The 20,646-nt window shown below is 34.9% G+C and overlaps 1 protein-coding gene across 1 annotated transcript in view; it reads left to right on the forward strand.

The window, feature by feature from the left end:
* CCDC102B (coiled-coil domain containing 102B) overlaps window positions 1-20,646 on the forward strand; it is a 94,118-nt gene that overhangs the window by 22,092 nt on the left and 51,380 nt on the right. The gene's annotated exons all lie outside the window — the stretch shown is intronic.

Genomic DNA, 20,646 nt, shown 5'->3' on the forward strand with positions numbered 1-20,646 from the left:
AAATGTAAATGATTTTTGTGCATTTCTGTGATTGTTCAGGAACTGCAAGTTGCATTTCATGAGTACAGCTTAATCTTTTAAAATATTTTTTTATATAATGAAATCCATTTTTAATTCTACTCTAGTGATATTTATCATATCAAGTAATATCATATCACATGAAGATTTTCATAATTTCTATGTAGTGCGAGTAATTTGAAGTTTTGAGTGGCGATTTGACCAGAGGGATGTATATTTGCTTTGGCACATTGTCATGTTTCAAATATCTTGTAGTTAGACATGTTCTTTTGCCATTTTTTAAAATGTTACTTCTGTAAGTATATTAGACATCTGTGATAGTTCTCTGTTACTGTCATTGCTCTGTTGGAGACTACTCTGAATCATTTTGTCAAGGAGAATATGGTGGGCAGTCATCTCTCTTATCGTAAAAATGAATGTCCAGGCAGGGTTTACCTTTTCATAGCAGATAATTTTAGAATAAGACTGTCTTCAAAACAACTGATTATTTTTAATTTTCTCATTAAAACTGATAATAATTTATTGGCAACTGAAAATATGTAAATTATTTCTGGGTAACTTGATAACATCTGGATATCTTGATAACAGTTACCAACCAAAGAATAAGATGAGAAGTTATTAATTTATAGCTGTTTTTGTTACACAAGAATCACAGAGCAATGCCATCAGTAACCTGAAAGAACAACAGGCTTCTAATCTAAAAGTGTTTTTTTCCTTGGATGGTAATCTGGGTTTAAATAAAATAATACGTTATATGGAGGATTAGAAGAGCACAGAAGGGCTGAAGATGTGGCTAGTGATTAGGTGTTTGTGGATGATTATGGATTTACTTATCAAGTAGACAAAGGTGATATAGGTAATATGTTGTGGAATTAACCGCAGAGCAAAATGCAGTTATATTCCTGCTTCTCCAAAAACTGCATTTGGAAGATGATATGTTAGATCCATTCTAGTTGTTTAGAACAGCATATAGAGTTATTAACTGATGTGTGGCTAACTTGTAATTTGAAAGGTTGTAAGCAATCAACAGCTTCTTCAATAACATTTTTAGGAATATTAGGCATTGCATCAAAATACGAAAGTTCTAATGTTCCTGTGTAAATGATTTCACATTGACTATTGTCTTAATATTTACATGTCTGTAGAATATAGCATTTATGCAATCTCTTGCCATTCATGTGAATTCAATTTCTGAGCACAAAAGTTATTATTGCCATATTCAGCACAAAATGTGAAGCCTTAGCAGGCAGTATGTTGATTGAAAATGTTTCCATGTGTAATTTTTCAAAAGTTAAATCCCATCCTACAAGATGAGCAGAATTGATGAAACAGTTGAGATCAGACATTGTTACTGTGTAGTTTTATTGATTGTACATCTTGGAATGGAGAAAATCATTTAAGTAGATAGCTGTATTATTTGACAAATAGCATAGGAACAAATATTAAGTGGATCTAACTGGTTCATCTAGGAGGAGATAAAATGAAGAAGAACAGCTTTTTGATTGCATAGATCAATACTCAAAACATGCCCTTTATGGAAAGAGATTTTCTATTTCAGCTGTGAATATCATCTTTAGAAAAACTTTTACATTAATTTGGGGAAATAAGAACAGTGTTCTTTTCTACTGTCTCTAATCGCTATGGCAATAGGTGGCTATTAAACATTTTATTTATTGTAAGTGTTTTGTAGTCAACTAGTACAAGATCTGAGTACAGAACGGTAAACTGTGTTCATAGATTATTATTTGTTGGTTTTATTTAGTTTCAAGTTTTAATATTAAAAAGTATAATTTTGTTGCACAGATTTAAAGATGAGATTGTGGCCAACATGAATTTTTATGAAGCCATTCTACACCAACATTATTTAGCAAGATTTATTTTAAATCATCAGTGTTTTAGGCTTTTTTTTATTCTTTTTCCCCGAAGGTAAGGAGCACTCAATTTTTTATACGAATACTTTAAGAAACAAAAATGGTACGGCTGTAGTGGATTTACATGGCAGGTTTTGGCATCAGAGTTGATTCCTGCCCTCTCCAAAGGCCCCACCTCAGGGCATGGCTGGGCCCAGCAGCCAGTCTGGGTGAAAGTCTGGCAGGGGCCCCTGTCCTCATCAACCCAAAACTAGAGATTTGAGAGTTTACTTCACAGGCAAGATTTCATTTTTTTTATAGTATCCTGAATGAGACTTTAATTTCTGCAGTTGAATCATGGGGCAACAGGAACAGGAGAAACCTAGGTTTACTGTACCTAATGCCTGCTTAAGGAGAGGGTGGATGTAGTACTTAGGGACATAGTTTAGTGGTCAATATTGGTGGTGGGTGGAGAATCAGACTAGATGATCTTAGATTTCCTTCCCAACCTTAATGATTCTGTGATTACTATCTTCTGTTCTACTGAATTACTAATGTGAATACAGTCAGATACAAAAAATGTATGTAAATTACTGCCGTGCCAACAGCATTCAGAGGCCTGGGTCTGTCTAGTCCTTATCTTAATCTATGTGATCTGTCAGAAGTTTTCAAGGAAGCACTTCAGTACACAGATTGAATTTTGTAATTTGCCTGGGAGAAGTTTGAGTAGGAAGAGCTTAAAATAATTGGTATTTGTTTCATTCCTGGATCTGTGTCACAGATCTCATGGGTTGAATTTTTAATATAGTTTTAACTCTTTGTCAGAAAATAATACTCTACAGAGCATTATGGTACTATTGTTAAACACTTTGATACTTCACTTAGCACTTTTCATCTAGTGGAGAATTACCTTTGTTTCAGTGCAGACCTCTGGGATGGTTATTCTGATGGTTAAGCAGTAATGGCTGCACAATTTGCTCCCTTAGCAGATTTTTCAAATTCAGTGTTTTTTGTCAGAATTACTACCTGGGATACAGTTGTTTTATATGATTTTTTTCCTAATTAAATTTCTGGTAAAACGCCTCAGACTTGAATAAAATAGCTGCTTTGAAGTAACAGCCTTTAAGATTTGTTTGTTGTCAACTTTCTTTTAAGGAGGAAAAAAATATGCCTGCTTCAGGAATTCAGCCTTCAGTAAAATTTGGGGCAGCATTTGTCAGTACTGGAAAAAGAAAAAGGTTGTTATTCTTTGTTCCACTTGAAAATATGTTCTTATAGTTCTGAAACGTGGGTTGTGGTATTTGTTTCCAGCTTTAGAAATCTCAGTTCTTTGAACAGCCAGTAGAGTAAATGTTTGAAATACCTCATGCTTTGTTTTGATGTGCTTCACTTTCCTCATTGTTTTCAAGACAGCTGTCTTTGGTTATGTTCACGGAGGAGACATAGCTCTCAGTTTTCTCTAAAACTGCCTTTTTAAATATTTTAGCCAATTTTATGTAGAGGATATCTTAGTGCAAAACCTCATGAGATTTCTTTACCCTGTAGAAAAAGAGAAAGAGCAAGATAATCAGAATCATTCTAATTTAGGTCTGTTGCTTGCCTTTTGTGCTCATTTGAGGAGTGTTGCTGTTGTTTCATCCATGTAATTCTGGTTAAACTGTTAATTAAGAGAATTATCTTTTCATTATAGTATTTTGTAATATTTCATATATTTCTAAATGAATCAGAACTTAAGAAACAAATTATTATTATTATTTTTAGCCAAAGAATAATAAAAGCTAAAAATTAACGTTAGTTATGTTTAAATTTATTTTCTCAAAGGATGATTTAAAAAAAAAAAAAAGTGTTTTGTATACTTGGGAGATGAGGACTACTCATCTCCACATTTAGGCATAAATATTGAATTATAAAGCTGAACACCTCTTGTCTCACCATGTCCCATATCATTTACTTTGTTTAATACTTGGTGAAGGCAAAGCGTGCTCCTTAAAAGGCAAGTAAAATCCCACATCTGAGCCTCGTAATGAAGAAACGTGGAAGAATTTTTTTTTTTAAACTGAAGAATATATAATATTGTTAATCTCTAATTAATATTGAGAAGTAGATACGTTACAGAAAAACAATTTAATGATATTCTTAATCTGTTAGTCTTCATATAACGTGTATTTTTCATCATTATTTTCTCTTTTCATCTTATTTTCCCTACATTCAGAAATATAAAGAAATCAGCTTGTGCCTTTTGTTATGAAAATTAGCACTGGTTTATCCAATTGGGATATTTGGAATAATAATTGCATTTCTTCCAGCTGGTATTACACACATTTTCTCATTTATTGATTAGTTCAATTTTCATTTCACAGCTTGTGTAGTGGAAATACTAAGTCACAGCTTGACCTAATGATTGTGCACCTGGTTAAGGCAGGGCCAACCCAGGGGAGCTCAGGTGCATGCAATGTATGTGATTGACAAGAAGGGGTGGAGCCAGGATCCATCCCTTCCCAGACCTCATTTAAGGGCTGATATTGGAGTTGGGGTATCTTTTTAGAGATCTCTGTATACTTGAGGGCTTCTAAGGGTAAGTTGATTCTTTCTTTTGTTTATGTGCCTATGGCTGCAGTGTTTGAGTATGTTCTCACTCAGTGCAGTCTAGAACTTTACTGCTATGCTATCATTTCTGTACATTTCATTATAACTTGTTTTGCTTTTTTTCATATTCATGACATTTTGTTACTTATTCAAGTATCTCACCACATATATTTATTATTATGCTACCTAATGTATAGTTTCAATGAGCAGCAACCATGTTGAAAGATTTATTTTTTTTTAGTACAGAATTGCATACCATATTTGATACACTATTGCATATGTGACCTGTTTGAGTGGGGTTGTAGAGATCTTTCTGAAAGTTTTCTAGAAAATATTTTTTGTTGTCTGCTATTGTAGTGTGGAAGATATCATTGAAACTTGAAAGGTGATTAGACCATAGAGACTGCTATGTTTTATATACATATTTATATATTTTTTTCCGTATGTATATTTAAATTGAGGCTTGAAGTGTTTGGAATTTTGTGTGGCTCCTATGTTTTACTACTGTGATTTTGGTACTGGTGTCAAAATCAGTATGTTGATGTAGAGCTGAGCGTGTTACCGAAGCTAGGAAAACCAGCGATTTTTATCTAAGCCCATGGCCCATGAGAAAGGCAGGTCTGATGTTGGCAGACAGGAACTGCTGAAAATGAAGATTACTGTACTTGTTCTTTATGACTTTCCAAACTAGTAATCCAGTCAGTGGGGTCAGGACTCATGTTTATTGTTGTCTTGGTCCAACACAGGTGTGGTTGTAGTTCCAGCATGGCAGGTGGGGCTGGGGCTCAGGCATGGCCTATGGAAGCCTCAGCATAAAAGCCCCTAAGAGAAGATGCTGCTGTTGTTTCCTGCAGAGTTTTAGGGAAGAGCTTTGCTTAAGGCCCTTCCCAAGAGGGGATTAGGGGCAGGCCCTCAGATATGCTATCTGAACCCAGGCACCTAACCTTCAGGAAGGGAGTGTTCTCTCAGAGCCTTGATATTCCACTCAATATCAAATGATTGTATCAGCAGTAGACTATGGCCAAGAGGTTACAGTGTTTGTACAGGGAGAGGTTCAGCACAATCCAATCTAGTTCATGAAAATATCAAGAAGATCCTTTTGTCTTTTTGCTTCTTAATCAAGATTTCTCTATTTTTAGTATTATTTTGTGACTGTTATTTGAATAAACTCATTGTTTATCTTCTATGTGTTGTTGAAGGTCAGAAGTGGAAATCACTGACCTTCAAATGAAAACGGCTGTAGTACAGTTGAGTGGAAATACCGTTTTGCCAAGTCTAATGACCTAGAACTGATTAAGTTTAAATTGGTTACTCTACATTCACACTCCTGTGGTTTTATGATTACTAGGTGTAACGATGTTCACAGTTTTGAATTATCTTAGTCATTTACCTTTCATCATGTATACAGAAGCCACATACTATGATTGAAAATGGCTGCAAATTTAACTTCTTGTGAAAAAGCACTAAGTGAATGCTTTTGGCAGTTCTCTGTCCTTGGCTTCATTGGTCTAAAATGGCATCACTTTACATGAAGAATATTGTTATTAAAATCACCAATATCATAATATTCATGCCTATCTGATAGTCTGCCTTCTAAAAATCTAACTTCAGAAGAAAGTTGCTGATGCTTTGTTTCAAACACTTTCATAAAGTTTTCATGTAGGAGGACTTAAGCAGTGAATCTCTTGTTTATGAAGTACATGAAAACAAGGGGAATAATGATGAGATGAACTGATCTAAGAGGGAGGAATTTGGCTGCATTACAAAAAATATGGTTTGGAAAATTTCCTCATAGGAAATGTGACTGCTGTGGTAATAGATTTTATAGAATGGAGATTAAGAAAGGATTGGAAACTGTTCTCTATTTCCAAATGCATGTGTATCATAAAGAATATAAAGGGAAAAGGAATAGTGAGGCTTTATGGATTTGAAATAAATGGATTACCTAGAGGACTACTTAAATATATATGTATTAAAATTCATGAGTAAAAGGTAAATTTTGAAAATATATTTATGTATGGGAGTAAGAGGCAAATTTTGGAAGTAGACATGCGTGGGGAAACTTTCTGCTCAGGCAGTTAGTAAAGGTACTTGGGAAAATAGTAGAATCATGTCGTTGGTCTGCTTACTGAAACACTTGAGTAACTGGAGATTCAGCCTGTACCCAACAGTGTTTTCCAACATTGAGATATGAAAAATAAGTTATTGTGTTTATTGTGTTTTGTGTCACAATGTTCTTTGATCAGAGACCTGCTGAGAATCTGTAGAAATGCAGGGAATGTTTTCTCCTTCTTTGAAGGAATTTGTCTTTTAACTGTCACCATTTGGCAAATAAATGTTGATCGCTTTTCTGATAAATGAAAGGGCTCAATTTTTTGTTTGAGTATATAAATTTTTTTTATATCATGACCTTTAAATGTTGTGAGGTTTTTAAACTATTTTATCTATATGTAAACATGAGGCATAAAAAATTAGACTAGAAAAAAATAGAAGTTGTCAATTTTCAATTGTACCTTTATCTCAGGAATAAATCCTCAGGAAATAAATGTAAAATATTTGAGATGTTAGTATCTAATTTAATCAATTTAATATTTATTTTCAGTATTAATATTAAAGTTTCTTATCCTATGGAAAAGTGTGTGGTGACACTTTTGCATTAGTACATGGACTGTTTTGTGGATATATTTCTTTTTCTTATTTTTTTTAATTAGTTGCTACATCTAAAGACTTCTTGTACATAAACATACCATGGTGTATTAATATGGAAGTTCTGTTTAAGAGATACAAGAATCTTTCTGATTTAAATCAGAGTTGGTATTATGAGGTTATCATGTGCATATCTTGTTTAGAAACTGGACACTTTAAAAAGGTGTTAAATATATGAAACAGCACTGTTTTTTTCCTGTCTATAAAAATTGCTTATATAAAAGTATTATAGATGGTGGTTTTAATAATGCTGTTTTGCTGTTGAAGTTTTAAAATAAATTTTAGAAAACATCAACTCTGTAAATGCAGTTTCTACTAAAATACACTATATAGAGAACAAAAATATAATCTTCCATAATAAATTAACTTGGTGTCCTAGTGTTAATAGCACACCAGTGTTTGGCTATTGTTGAGAGATGGGAGTGCTCTTAAGACCATGTGTCCCTTGGCAGGGATGAGTCTTTGTGTTGGAGGTTGGGTGTCATATTGGTCGTACTGGCAATTGGCAAGCAATTGCACTTCAGCTCTATTTTCTTACTGCTGTTTTCTTAATGTCCATCTGTCTTTTCTTAGTAAATAGTTTTTATCACAACCCGTGAATGTTATTTCATTTCTGATTCCCTCTCTTGTTCCATCTGGGGGGTGTGAGCAAACAGTTGTGTGGTGCTGAGCTGCTGCTGACTTAAACCACAATGCCTGAGAAATGGGAAATATGAACTAGTATCTAGGCTGTGATAAAGCTGCTTGGCTTGGAAACATACTCCAAGCCTCAAATGGGATTTGTTATGAAAATAGTTTCTAGCTACTGTCTTGGAAGTGTGCACTATTTCAATTTAAGTTCTATTTTTAACTTTATTTGATTATTGGGATTATTCCTAAACAGAAGGTCAAAAAATAACTAAATAGTTCTATGATTGCCATGGTTATACAATTTTTTTTGTTATTGGTATTCCACATCACGATACCTTGTAGTGCACTAGGAGTTAAAGAGTTAATGCTCCAGTTGCGTGGATCTTCATTAGTTCTGAGTATACCTGTCTCAGAAGAGAACTACATACCCCAGAAGACTTCGCGTTACTTTAACCAGATGAAGTTTAACAAGAGCTAGTGTAAAGTCTTGCACCTAGGGAGGAATTACCACATGCCCCAGTACAGTCTGGGGGATGAGCTGCTGGAGAGGAGCTTTGAGGAGAGGGACCTGGGTGTCCTGGTGGGTGACAGGTTGGCCATGAGCCAGCAGTGTGCCCTTGTGGCCAAGAAGGCCAATGGGATCCTGGTATACATTAAAAAATGTGGCCAGCAGGTCGATGGAGGTGATCTTCCCCTTCTACCCTGCCCTGGTGAAGCTTACCTGGAATATTATGTCCAGTTCTGGGCTACCCAGTACAAAAAAGACAGGGATCTTCTGTAAATAGTCTAGCAGAGGGCTACAAAGATGATAAAGGGTGTGGAATACCTCTCTTATGAGGAAAGGCTGAGAGACCTGGGTCTGTTCAGCCTTGAAAAAAGAAGATTCAGAGGTGATCTGATCCACGTCTATAAATATTGAAGATGCAGGAAGCAAAGGGATGCAGCTGGACTCTTCTCTGCAATGTGTGGTGATAGGAAGGGGGGAGATGGCCACAAACAAAAGCATAGGATGTTCTGCACATCTTTACAGTAAGGGTGATGTAGCACTGGCTCAGGCTGCCCAGAGAGGTTATGGAATCTTCTCTAGAGATGTTCAAGACCCACCTGGATGCCTACCTCTGCTATCTGGTCTAGGGATCCTGCTTTTGGCTGGATCTCTCTGACTCTATCTCTGGTGGTCTCTTCCAGTGCCTACAATTCTGTAATTCTGTAACTTTACATTTCTGTTTTTCTGCTAAGAGGGGAAGATACAACTGTTTGCATGTAATGAGATAATCTCTCTTTTCCCTTTCTACTAATCTGCGTGTGTGCTTCCTAGCTGTCTTGCCTTCAGCATTAAAGTAAGGCCTTCAGTTTTTGAATACCTGCTCTCTCATTTTGTTTTATTAGCTTCAATTCTGTTTGTATTGTATTATATTGGAATGCAAAATAACACTATCTTATTTAGTAATTTAATTTTTCTCCTCAGATTGTTGCTGCTGTTATATTTTTAGTCCCATCTCTCTACCCTTCTCCCTTTCCCAGGGTGTGGGTCTGTGTGTCCTCTACCCCATTAGTCAGGGAACTAGCCTGTAAACAGTTGAAAATGATTAAAGATAAATCATGGGAATCACAAATCTTTTAAATTTTGCTTAACCTCAAATGTTTAATATGAATGACAGATAAAGAAATCTGTAAAACATAGTCCTGTTACATGTGTTATGAATAGCATACAACCTTAACATCTGAATCTAAAACATGCTTTGTAATCACTGGGGATCACTGGAAGAGCGTGAATAATGTAGCTCCAGAGCTCAAGTACAAATTTACTTTCTTAAAACTTTAGACAGCATGATAATAATAAAATCATTCATTTGAAAGGTTATTTTGCCAGGTGTCCTTATGGACTTAGAAATAAATGAATCTAAATATATTCAATTTGGTTTGCTTCTTTTAATGTGAGAGTTATTATTAAATCTTATATTTGTTAGCCAAAAAAGGAGCCCTCTGTGTATATAACCTGTGTTTGGACAAGTAATGGTAGGCTGGTGAAGTCTAATCTGGATGTTAATGGATGTTGGAGTATTTTGTATGTCTTTAAACTGTGGACAAAATTATAAAGATTTGTCTTTCTCTTATTCAGCAGTTCTATCCATCTAAAGAATTTCTCTTGCTGTTGTAGTGTTTGTTCAGTTTGGCCCTAGAGAAATAGGAGTTGTACTATAAAATCAGCCAAATTGATATTTAGAAATGCCACTCAAGATATGGTAGCTTTTCCTAATATATCCTGTCGTTAATATAACCTCTCACTCAGAAATGTTTAGCTGAACTTCTATGATCATATAGTAGGTTTCTTATTTTTTAAATTTGGAGGCTTTATTTTTTTAATTATATGAAGTCATTGGACTTGCAAGCAGATTTACCGTTATAGATATTCATGAATTATCTCTCATTGTGACAATAACACATCTGAAATATTCTTTAAACAGTCTCTAGAGAAAGGAAAATTGATTTATTATTAGCTTCATTGTGTTTTTTGTCTAGGTCTGTGAGCTATGATTATACTTTGTTTCAAACAAAAATAATTGGCAGTATTCCTTACTTAAAGCATAAGAAACCTAGTAAGTATGTGTATTAAACAAAGCTTGTTGATAATACTTTGCTATCTGATCTGTAGACTACTCTAAAACCAATCTGCTGTCTTATCTGAAATATGCACACAATAAGGATCAAACAGTTTAACCAATGTCCTACATATCTGTGACAAGCTGTTTTATACAGGGGAAAGATGTGGCTTATTTATTCATATTTTTGGTTTTTTGTTTGTTTTTGTTTTCTTATGTCTGCTAAGGTCTTAATTGCATTAGCGTGTTAATGTATTTTTAGGCCACTGTTTACTGTAGTATTGGTGTCAGTCTAGCATTTTAACATTCTTAGGTCTTTTTGCATTACAAGATCATTGATTTCCACTGATTATACCAATGGTAAAAATCAATAGGAAAAGAGGTTAATGTTTAACTTATTTGTGAAATAGTTAAAACAGAAGACAGTAAGTACAACAAGTGAATATGAGTATTCAGTATATTTTTCTTCCTGAAATGACTCCTGTCTGAAAATATCTGTGCCTATTTTTTTTTCCATTAAAAAGCTAGTAGTTTTATACCTGTGTTTAGGAACCTACTGCTAATCTTGTGATTCACTCACTGCAATTTCCTTTAATTTTAGGAAGGCATGTAATAGTTATCTGTCCCATATACTGTAAGACTGAAAGTTATAAATGTGGGCTTTCAAGTTTTTATACTATAGCATTAGTTGCAAGAAACAAGAAAGAGATCAAAGCCGTTAATGTGATACAAAATGATTGTGGGGAAGTGGCATGTTTGATCAAATAATTCCTACTGAATAGGGAAGGTATGGACATGGTTAGACTGAGAAAGGAGAAATAGCTGATATTAGAAAAATATGGGAAATACTGATAAAATAAACATTCTAACCAGAAATTTTACAAAATAATGCTGTGTTTCTATATGAATTCTTCAGAAGCCAAGAACAGTACTGAAATACTTCCAGCTCTAAACTTCTTATACTTTTTCAGTGTATTGTGTCCTCTTCCTCTTTTCCCCTAACCTGCTGTCAAACTATGTAGAATTCTGTTGACAGCACAGCAAAAGTTGACAGGAAAATTATTCTGCTTTAGAGCAGTCCTCAGACAAATTGCTCTAGAGACCTGACAGAAGTGCCTTGCTGGTTTCATAAGACATACATTAGAGAACTTCTAAGGTAATCTGAGGGAAGAATAATCCTTCATACATTCTTTTTCAAGATCTGAAATAGCATAGTGGGATATTACTTTGCAAGACAGCTTTAGATGTGCTCTGAAGTTTGCTTATTGTGAGTTCTTTCCATCCCAATGTGCAGACTAAATAGCTTTCATGAAAGTATCAAAATTGGGCAGGATTTTTTTGTTTGTTTATCCTTTGAGCCTGATAGTGTTTCTATGAGGTTACTGTGAGGATTGCATACACGCAAAACAAACAAACAAAAGACATGAAACATCACAAAATGAAGAGAACAATTGAAGAAATAACTATGCTGCTGAGGTTACCACAGTACTTTGGTGTGGACAGCAATCAATCTACAAATAAAGTGAAATACTATGAAATCAGTTAGACAAATTAATTAGAATGTGTGAATAAACTAATACACTGTTCTAATATAGTGTGCTACTTTGTCTTTAGAGTAAGTATCGTGTTTGCTAGACTAGTATGATAATTCAGATGTAAGGTTGTTTTTAATTTCTCCATGTGTGTTCAGTATGCAGCAGCTATGAAATTGCTGAAATTAACTGGACTAAGATGTGCTTTAATTCGTATGAAGGCATAAGGCAGTAACAGTATATATAACAGTAATTATATAAATTGGCTAAATGAATGTTTTTGTCAGTGTGATAACATCCAGCTTAAGATATAGCTCAAGACTTCCATTAAACACACAAGCAAGCAAAAAACCACAATGTTTTTTGCTAAGGTGCTCATATGCTCAGATAATTTTGGATATCTCCTCTGCCCCATTGGATGCAAATTGTATTCAGGTGGAATTCAAAGTTCTTCATTACAGATGTTAGGGAGCTGTCTTGTTCAGGGTACAAGCCTTGAAGTACAAAATTTCACAATTGAAATCTGGTGTCAGTCATGCAGATCAGCTTCACGAAACCTGTGCAGTGATGCCAGTGTTGTGAAAAGTGCAGATGTTTAGTTGAAGGTGCTCTGAATCAATGGTGTGATCATACACATGAAATCTGGCAAAAGCAGAGTGTGTTGGCTTTCCTAAATGTGCTTGTGCCTTCTACACACCTCATAGCCAATAGATCTGACATCTTGAAAAATATGGACTCAGTATACTCATGCTGAACAGGACACATGCACGTGCTGATGAATGTTAAAGAACAATAAATAGAGAGCAAAAAAAAAAGCATTTATTTTTAATCACCATTTACATTTAAAATGCTTCTTATATAGCTTTCCCACATATTCAAGGTTTGGATATGGTGCAGTGGATGATCTGATTAATTTATATGCATGTTTCTATTAAGTGTAGCTTTTCCTTAGTGGCACGAAGTCATGCTTCAGGCAATAAAGTCTCAAAAACAAGTAAAAATAGTTGATTTCATTGTCTGTCTGAGAACTACACTGATCATTAGAGCAATTTAGTGTTTTTTTTCTCTTTTTGTAATCTTCACTGATTCACTGAGCTTCTTACCATTATATTCTTTCATTTTCTGTACAGTTTTTCTTCCTGCCACTACGGTAAGAACTTAAAACCTTAGCTATTCTTTTGTAGTTACATAATCTAAGAAAAATTCCAGCTTATGTTTTTCTCTTTTCTAAGGGCAAACTATAGTAGTACTACTTCGCTTAAAATCAGGCATTTGTGTGCTTAGAGTATCTAATCTAAGCAATATATATTTTCTCTTGATGGAATTTAAAGAATGAACTCGTTTATTGCACATCTATGCAATTGTGGAGAATTTATGTATTTCTAATTATCTGCTTCTAATGCTCAAGCTTCTGGAAAATGTTTTACTTATCTGGAGGTGGAACAGGAGTTCTAAATTAAAAAAATTGAGAAAAGCACAAAAGACTCTACTATTGTTTTATTCCTTTGCTATTGTCATGCTATTGTCACTGTATATCTGAAAAAACTAACCCCTGCCTGAGTGGTTAAGGATGGCTGCATGGTAGTGTGAAGGGTCAAATATCTATTTTATTGATTCAAATAGATGAAATTTGTGGTAACGTTGTAATGATGTAGTAACAGAAGTCTTGTGGTTTGGACAAGTTGTCTAGATGGAGTCCACAATGCAAGCTAAAAAGAGTTTCTTGATTAATTCTTACATGACTTTATTTTGCACTATAGCAGTTCTCTTGAGATAAATTTCTTTTTGTAATAGTTTTGAATCACTATAATCACTCAAGCATACCTGAAGATCCACTTTTATTAGAGAATCCCTTCTTTGTTCCTACTTCTCAGTTAACTGTCATGTCAGCATTTAAGTTATTTTTTAAGGCAATTCCTTCGGTTAGCATAATTAAGGACAGTAAAAAAAATCAAAACTACGCTATTTGCTATTACTGTTTCTCTTACAGTGTTATAGAGCATTAATTGCAATCTTTTTATTTTTGCCTGTATGCATTTATCATGCAATGCATTTTTTTTTTCTGTAGTTCAAAGTGCTTGTTCTCATCTCAGAATAAGAATGGAGAAAAGCAGAAAATGTCTGATCAGATCTACTCTCTGTCATTTTGTCAAATTATTACCTTGATATAGTATTTGCCTAATGGAAGGAAATGGTCTTTTTCTTTTGTACTATCAGTGGATTTTCTTTCTAAAAGTAGTAACGACATTTGTTTTCAAGCATCATTTATCTTTTTATTTACAGAAGTAAATGTTGCATAAGCATTTTTTTAGCTGTCTTTTTTTCTCTCATTTCTTTGGAGAAATTCAAAGGAGAGCAAGGAATGCTACTGCTGGTGAATTTTTTTTACTTAGAATGTCAGTAAGCAGGATGTCTAGAAAAGTATTTGGTTCTCTAGGATCTGAACAAGTTAGAGAACTGTCAAGAGGAAATTGTTCAGTATATATATATATATTTTTGGATCACTGTAGCAGTGACATGAATACTGTAGAAGAAATAATGAATTAAATGCTGTTTCTTAATGTTTTTCAGTGGAATATAACTGTCATTCTGTTCAAGATATGGACTGCACTATTTTGCTATGATCAAATGGTACTTCATTGGTCATATTTTGAGCATAATGAAGACTGAACTTGTGCCTGATTTCAGTCTCTTTCTGATTGATCACTGTTGTGGAGTGATTATATCAGACCAGAACAAAAAAAAAATAGATTTTTTTCTTTAGATCTTGAACTGAAGAGGTTTGTAGGCTGTTGACATTAAGAAAGCTCATCCACACTCTAGATTATACTGTCCTAATCTTTAAATTAGGACAGTAAATGCAGCTCTTTTAGTGTCTTAGCATACAAAACTAGTGTTGATATTTTTCTAGCAGCCAGAATAAAATCTTAGCATGAAACTATTTGTATCCTCATATATAATGTATTTATCACCTTGTCTGTGTTTTGACTATTACTTTTAAAAAATCCTAGAAGATAAAAAATATTAATGAAACGTGTTTTCAACTTTATTGCAGAAACTGATAGCTTTATTTTCATATTCCTGGGAGGGAAGATTTGCATGATAATATCAGTTTTAAACCAATTCATTCTCTTCATAGATTTAAAATAATAATAATGTTTAATCATGCCTTATGTCTCCAGTTTATCACACAACACAATAGGCAGTTTTGTGTTGAAGGAATAAATCTAGGTGTCTGTAATGGAGGAATAGGATGCTGGGAGGTGAGTAAGAGTGATTTTCTTTCAGAGAGGTTCCATATACTTGGAACTCCTGGCTTCTATTTAACAGTCTATAAACTTGCGCTGGTTACTATCTGGAGAGGACCTGTGTAAAGCATGAATTTTATGGCAGTGTCTTTTTGTGGTATCCTTCATACTCTACACGTGGAATCTCTTTCAGTTTACATCTGTGGAGGCCTGTCCTTGTTTAGCAAAAGTCAGATGTTACATCAGTATGATTTTAGCTTGAATTCAGTTCCCGTGTATTATAGTTTTAGTCCAAGCTCTGTAATGGTACCTATCTGTCTTTCAGGCACAATATCTGATGGAGGGGATTATTCATTAGAAGGCGCTGCATGTCAAATGTCATTGACTGGCAGTCATTAATGAGGTGGTCATTCAGAAAATAAATGCTGGATTAGTTCTTAACAATATATGAATTTTGCTTGAATTTATTTCTGTTAAAGTTCAAGAATGGCCTAAAGGATCAACAGAGGCTGCTCTATCTCAAGTACATCATTCAGAGAAAATTAATCTATCATTATGATTCAGATTTTGGTGGTTGGGTATCTTATAGAATTGACTACAAAATGAAGTTAACTCCTTCCAAAGCATGTACGTGAACACAAAGGGCCTAAGGGATACAATTAGGAGATCAAATTCTGAGCACCAGTTTTCTAAATATTTAATCTTAAGCAGTAAGTAGTTTATTTCAATAGGAGATCCATAGGATAAGAGTTTCTGTGTATTCTACAATTGTTTTTACTTTAACAGTAGACATTGTCTTGAATAACTTTGTAATGGAAATGATAAAGGATTCTCTTGCTGTAATGTTCTCACTATAAGAGTAAGGTTTTGAAGTTACTATGTTCTGCTTTTTATCTAGATGTTTCTTAGCTAGCCTCCACTGATTTCTTTTAAGTCTCCACTTAACATCTCTCTTAAACAGAGGCTTCTTTTTTTTAATTTGGATTCTTAACTGAATTATCTGTTTAAAAAATATATTTATATTTCCATAACTTTAATTTAAAAAAACAACAAAACTAATGACTTATAGACATATTTGAAGTATGGAATGGGCTATAAATCTGTGGGTTTAAATTTGCAAGAGCTGTACTGAATTCACTAGAATTGTGTATTGATCATACTGACAATATCATAGCTTTGATAAAGTGACAATGATTACAACTTAAACAGAAGGAAATGAAGCTGAAAAATAAAGTGGCCCTTTAGACCCAAATGACTAGATGAACTCTTAAAATTATTTACTTCCTAATCCCTATTTCATATAAAATGTGAAATATGAAATGTAGTAATGAATTTAACAATCCATGTACATCAGTGATGTTCATATTGACAAATGCTCTACAGCTAAGTACAGCTACTAAAATTGAAGAATGGAAAGAATGCAAAAAGAAAACCAGAGCAGGGTGGCACCACCTACCTGTGATATTTAACTCGGAAAAAATTTCAAATATAAAATAGCTTAAGTCAGAGAAGATCCTTAAGACCATCTATTGTAAACTGTCACGGTCAGTTGCCAATATCTACATCAGGCTGCACAGGATCCCATCCCAAGTGGACTTAAATGTCTCCAGGGCTTCTCTGGGCAGCCTGTTCTAATACCTGATTGCTCTCTGAGTAAAAAAAATTTCTTCGTAATACCTTTTACTTTAAAGCCATTCCCCCTTGTTCTATTGGTATTAGACCATGTAAAAAGTTGGTCCCTCTTCAGCCTGTAAACTCACATTAAATACTGGAATGATGCAGTGAGGTCTCCCTGGAGCCTTTTCTTTTCCAAGCTAACCAAGTTCAACTTCCTCAGCCTTTCTTCTTAGGAGAGGTGCTCCAGCCTTTTGATCATCTTTGTAGCTTTCCTCTGAACACAGTCCAACAGCTATGCGTTTTTGTTGTCCACTGATGCCATTGCTCCATCATAGAAGACTAGGTTGGTCAAGCTGTGGCCTGTGGTGAAGCTGTGCTGGCTGGCCTGAATCATCTACTCATATGTGCCTTAACATCTCTCTTAGGATGATCTGCTTCGTGATTGAGCCTCACGTCATCCTTTCTCCCTTTCTTAAAAATCGGAATTGTTTCCTTTTTTCCAGGGGCAGGTGGCTTTGCCACAGCTGCAGTTTTTCAGATATGCTGTTTAGCAACCACATCAGTCAGTTTCTGCCTAACCCTGGGATGATCATTTTGTCCAATCCCATATATTTGTACAGATTCAAAATCATCAGGTGGTCTGAGGCTTACTCCGCTCTTAGACTGGGAGGGATTTTGCTACCTCCGACCCTTGCTTAGAAGTTTAGGGATGCAAGAGGTGTGGGAAGACTGACTGACTAAGAAAACTGAGATAAAGGACTCATTAAGTGCCTCAGCCTTCTCCATGTCTGAGGAGCCCATCAGTCCCTTTTTATTTATCAAAGTGGATACACTCTTCTTTGCCTGTCTCCTCTGCCTGTTGTATCTAAAGAAACCCTTGTTTTTCACTCAGCCTTGGCTTTCCTGATCCCATCCCTGCACAACTGGACAGCATCCCTTTATTCTTCCCAGGCCACCTATCCTTGCTTCTGCTACTTGTATTTTTCCTTTTTTTTTCCTCCCTCAGACTGACTGGCAGGTCCTTGCTCAACCATGCAGTTTTCCTGCCTTGTGTACCTGATTTTTCTTATTTTGGAAATGGAGATCTCTTGTGCCCTCAGAAAGACATCCTTAAAGTGCTGCCAGCTATTTTCTGTTTCTTTGTCCCTAATGACATTTTCCCAGTAGATCTCATTCAGTAATTTCTTAAACAGGCCTGAAGTTCAGAGTCCAGACTCCACCCTTTAACAGGCCTGTGTTCTTCAAGATCATGAATTCAACCAGGGCACGGTTGTTGCAGTGTAGACTGCCTCTAATCTTAACCTCTTTGAACTTTGTTTTCGTGAGCACTGTATCCAGCAGCACTTCACCTCTGGTGGGTCTGTGTAGTACCTGAATCAGAAAATTATTGATAATGATTTCTGTGATTTCCTGGATTGTTTGCAGTTCACCTTGTTGGTGTTCCTACCAGATAACTGTGTGGATGAAAGCCACAATGAGAGCCTGAGAATGTGATGTTTCTTGTAGCTGAAGTTAGAAGCCTCTTAGCTTTTTCTATATCAAACAGTGTTATTGTCCTCTTTGTAGTCATTGAAGTTTGCATGGAAAAAAATAGGCCACTCCAAAATAATGCTTCCTTTGTAAAGTTCCAAGGTTCTGTTGGCAAACAGAATACCAACAATTTCTTACAGTTTCTTGGTTAGCGGGGAAACAATCAAGTATGAGATATTGCTGACACAACTGAGGACTGCAGGAGTGATCATTAACTTCAAAAGGATTGTGCTTTCTGCTTGATGTGTCTGAAAAGTAACAGCATCTTTTCTTATATTTGGTTATCATTGCACTTTGTTGGGACAAGCAGAGGCTTAAAAAAAAAGGAGTGAAGTGTGGATTGTTGAGAGTTTGGACTCTGGATGTAGAAATGTTAATGTTTATATCTCATTTTTTCTACTGGTTCATATATTTTTACACGTGGTAAGAGTTATTTGGCAGAAACTCAATAGAATATAATGGTGTAATGCTTCTTATGTGAGAAGAAATGAAAGTGATATGCCATGGTTTTTGTGATTGATGAGATTTGTGAAAGGAGAGGGAGTGCATTTACTAAATAGTATCTCAGGCAAAAAGATCACTGAGTTTCTCAATCATTGCTGACTGCTGATCAGTTTGTTGAGTGATTATTAAAATGTTTTGCTTTGACCTACAACGACTTAGCAGTTTGAGTTGTACCTAAATGACACTTTCCGATAAGGAATCGCTTTACTCTTTGACATATAAGCCCTTAGTTCATTGTTGAAAGAAGAAAAATTGAATCACTATTTTAGTGTTTTACAATTCCCTCCAGTTTTTTTACCCAAGTTTGTCATCTTCATGTTATAGTCACTTTTTCATTAATAAAGGTAGAAAATGACGGTGAAGGATATCAGATGAAAATGGCAGTGTTCTAGGATTTTTTTTTTTAAGATCTTCCTCAACATTTTGACTTGCTCTTTTCCTGTGGTGTGGTGACTTTAAAAAAAAACTCTGTATGTGCAGGTAACCTCATGTTCTCTTCTGGATAGGAAAGTCACCTTCCTTAGATAAGTCCAAGAGAACAAAAGACACTAAATTACAACAAAAAAGCTTTTGCAATTTTCTATAAGATTACATACAAAATAGTCAGCATACTTGTTTATATCTGTGTTGATTAGAAAATTCTGGATGTGTATATACTGATTACATTATAAAATTGTGATTAAGCATGGCAATTTCCTGGAAGAAAAAGATGCAAGTGTATCCAACTTGCACATAGTTAGTGGTATCTCACTGAAATCTGTACTCCATATTACAGTGCAGCTCTTCAGACATGTAGTGATATATGTATATAGTTCAATTCAAATTCAGTAGAGCAGAAGCATCATTCCTCATTGCCCCAGTAATCCTTTTGTGAGATTTATCTAACAGTCAGATAAGATCATACAGAAGTTTAACTTGTTTGGTCTGGGGAAAAATAATGCTGGTACATCAAAATGTCAAGATAACTGATAACACTGAGCTTTCAGTTTCCAAAGCAGAATTATAGTTAAAAAGCTTTGTGCCAAAGTCGGGTATGATTTTAACACATTATGGTTGAAATCCTATCTTAAAAATTGTGTATCATCTGTACTGTTTGCGAAGTGATACAAAACTGAAAAATTATTTAATACTCCTCAACAGGTTTATTTAGGCAAAAGTTAACATTTGCTTCATTGTTTATTGTAAGGGAATATTAGCTTAAACAATTTAAGGTACACACAAATTAGATAACTCCATTAACTTCACTTCTGAGCTAAGAAAATAAGTCGATAACTTGTTTACTTGACTGCATTCTCTAGTAAAATTGCAATACTGTTGTAGGCAATTTGTGGATCTGTTAGTTTGGAGTTGATTCTCTTATTAATTGGTGGTACCTTAGAAACTCCATGCTCTAGTTCGGTTCACACTGAAATCATTAAATGCATTGCATTTGTGCATGAAGAGAGAAAGCAGTCTTCCATGTGTATTTGTTTTGCTGCTGGTGATGGTTTTTGTTTTCTGCTGTTGTTTTCCTTGTTTTGATTTATTTTTTTTTTCCTGAGTCTAACTAAAATTTCCATGCACCGTGGGGATTCTGTTAAAATATAACTTTAAAAATTGCATGCAGAGAAATGTATCAGTTCCTTACCTTTGCTTATCCCATTCTTAGAAATGTTCACACAATACAAAACCTTTCAAGATAAGTGCAAGGTTGTAAGGAAAGCTGAATTAGCTACAGTGCCAAAGCCATTATTTGGAATAGCTGACTTTGCTTATAGGTGGGAGCAGAGCCAGTGTTTCCCAGTTTATTTGGAAACCAAATATGGTTGGAATTGCAGAGCAG

Source organism: Cyrtonyx montezumae, unplaced genomic scaffold, assembly GCF_038088225.1.
Source record: "Cyrtonyx montezumae isolate F1298 unplaced genomic scaffold, pur_monq_1.0 scaffold_8, whole genome shotgun sequence".
Classification (NCBI taxonomy): domain Eukaryota; kingdom Metazoa; phylum Chordata; class Aves; order Galliformes; family Odontophoridae; genus Cyrtonyx; species Cyrtonyx montezumae.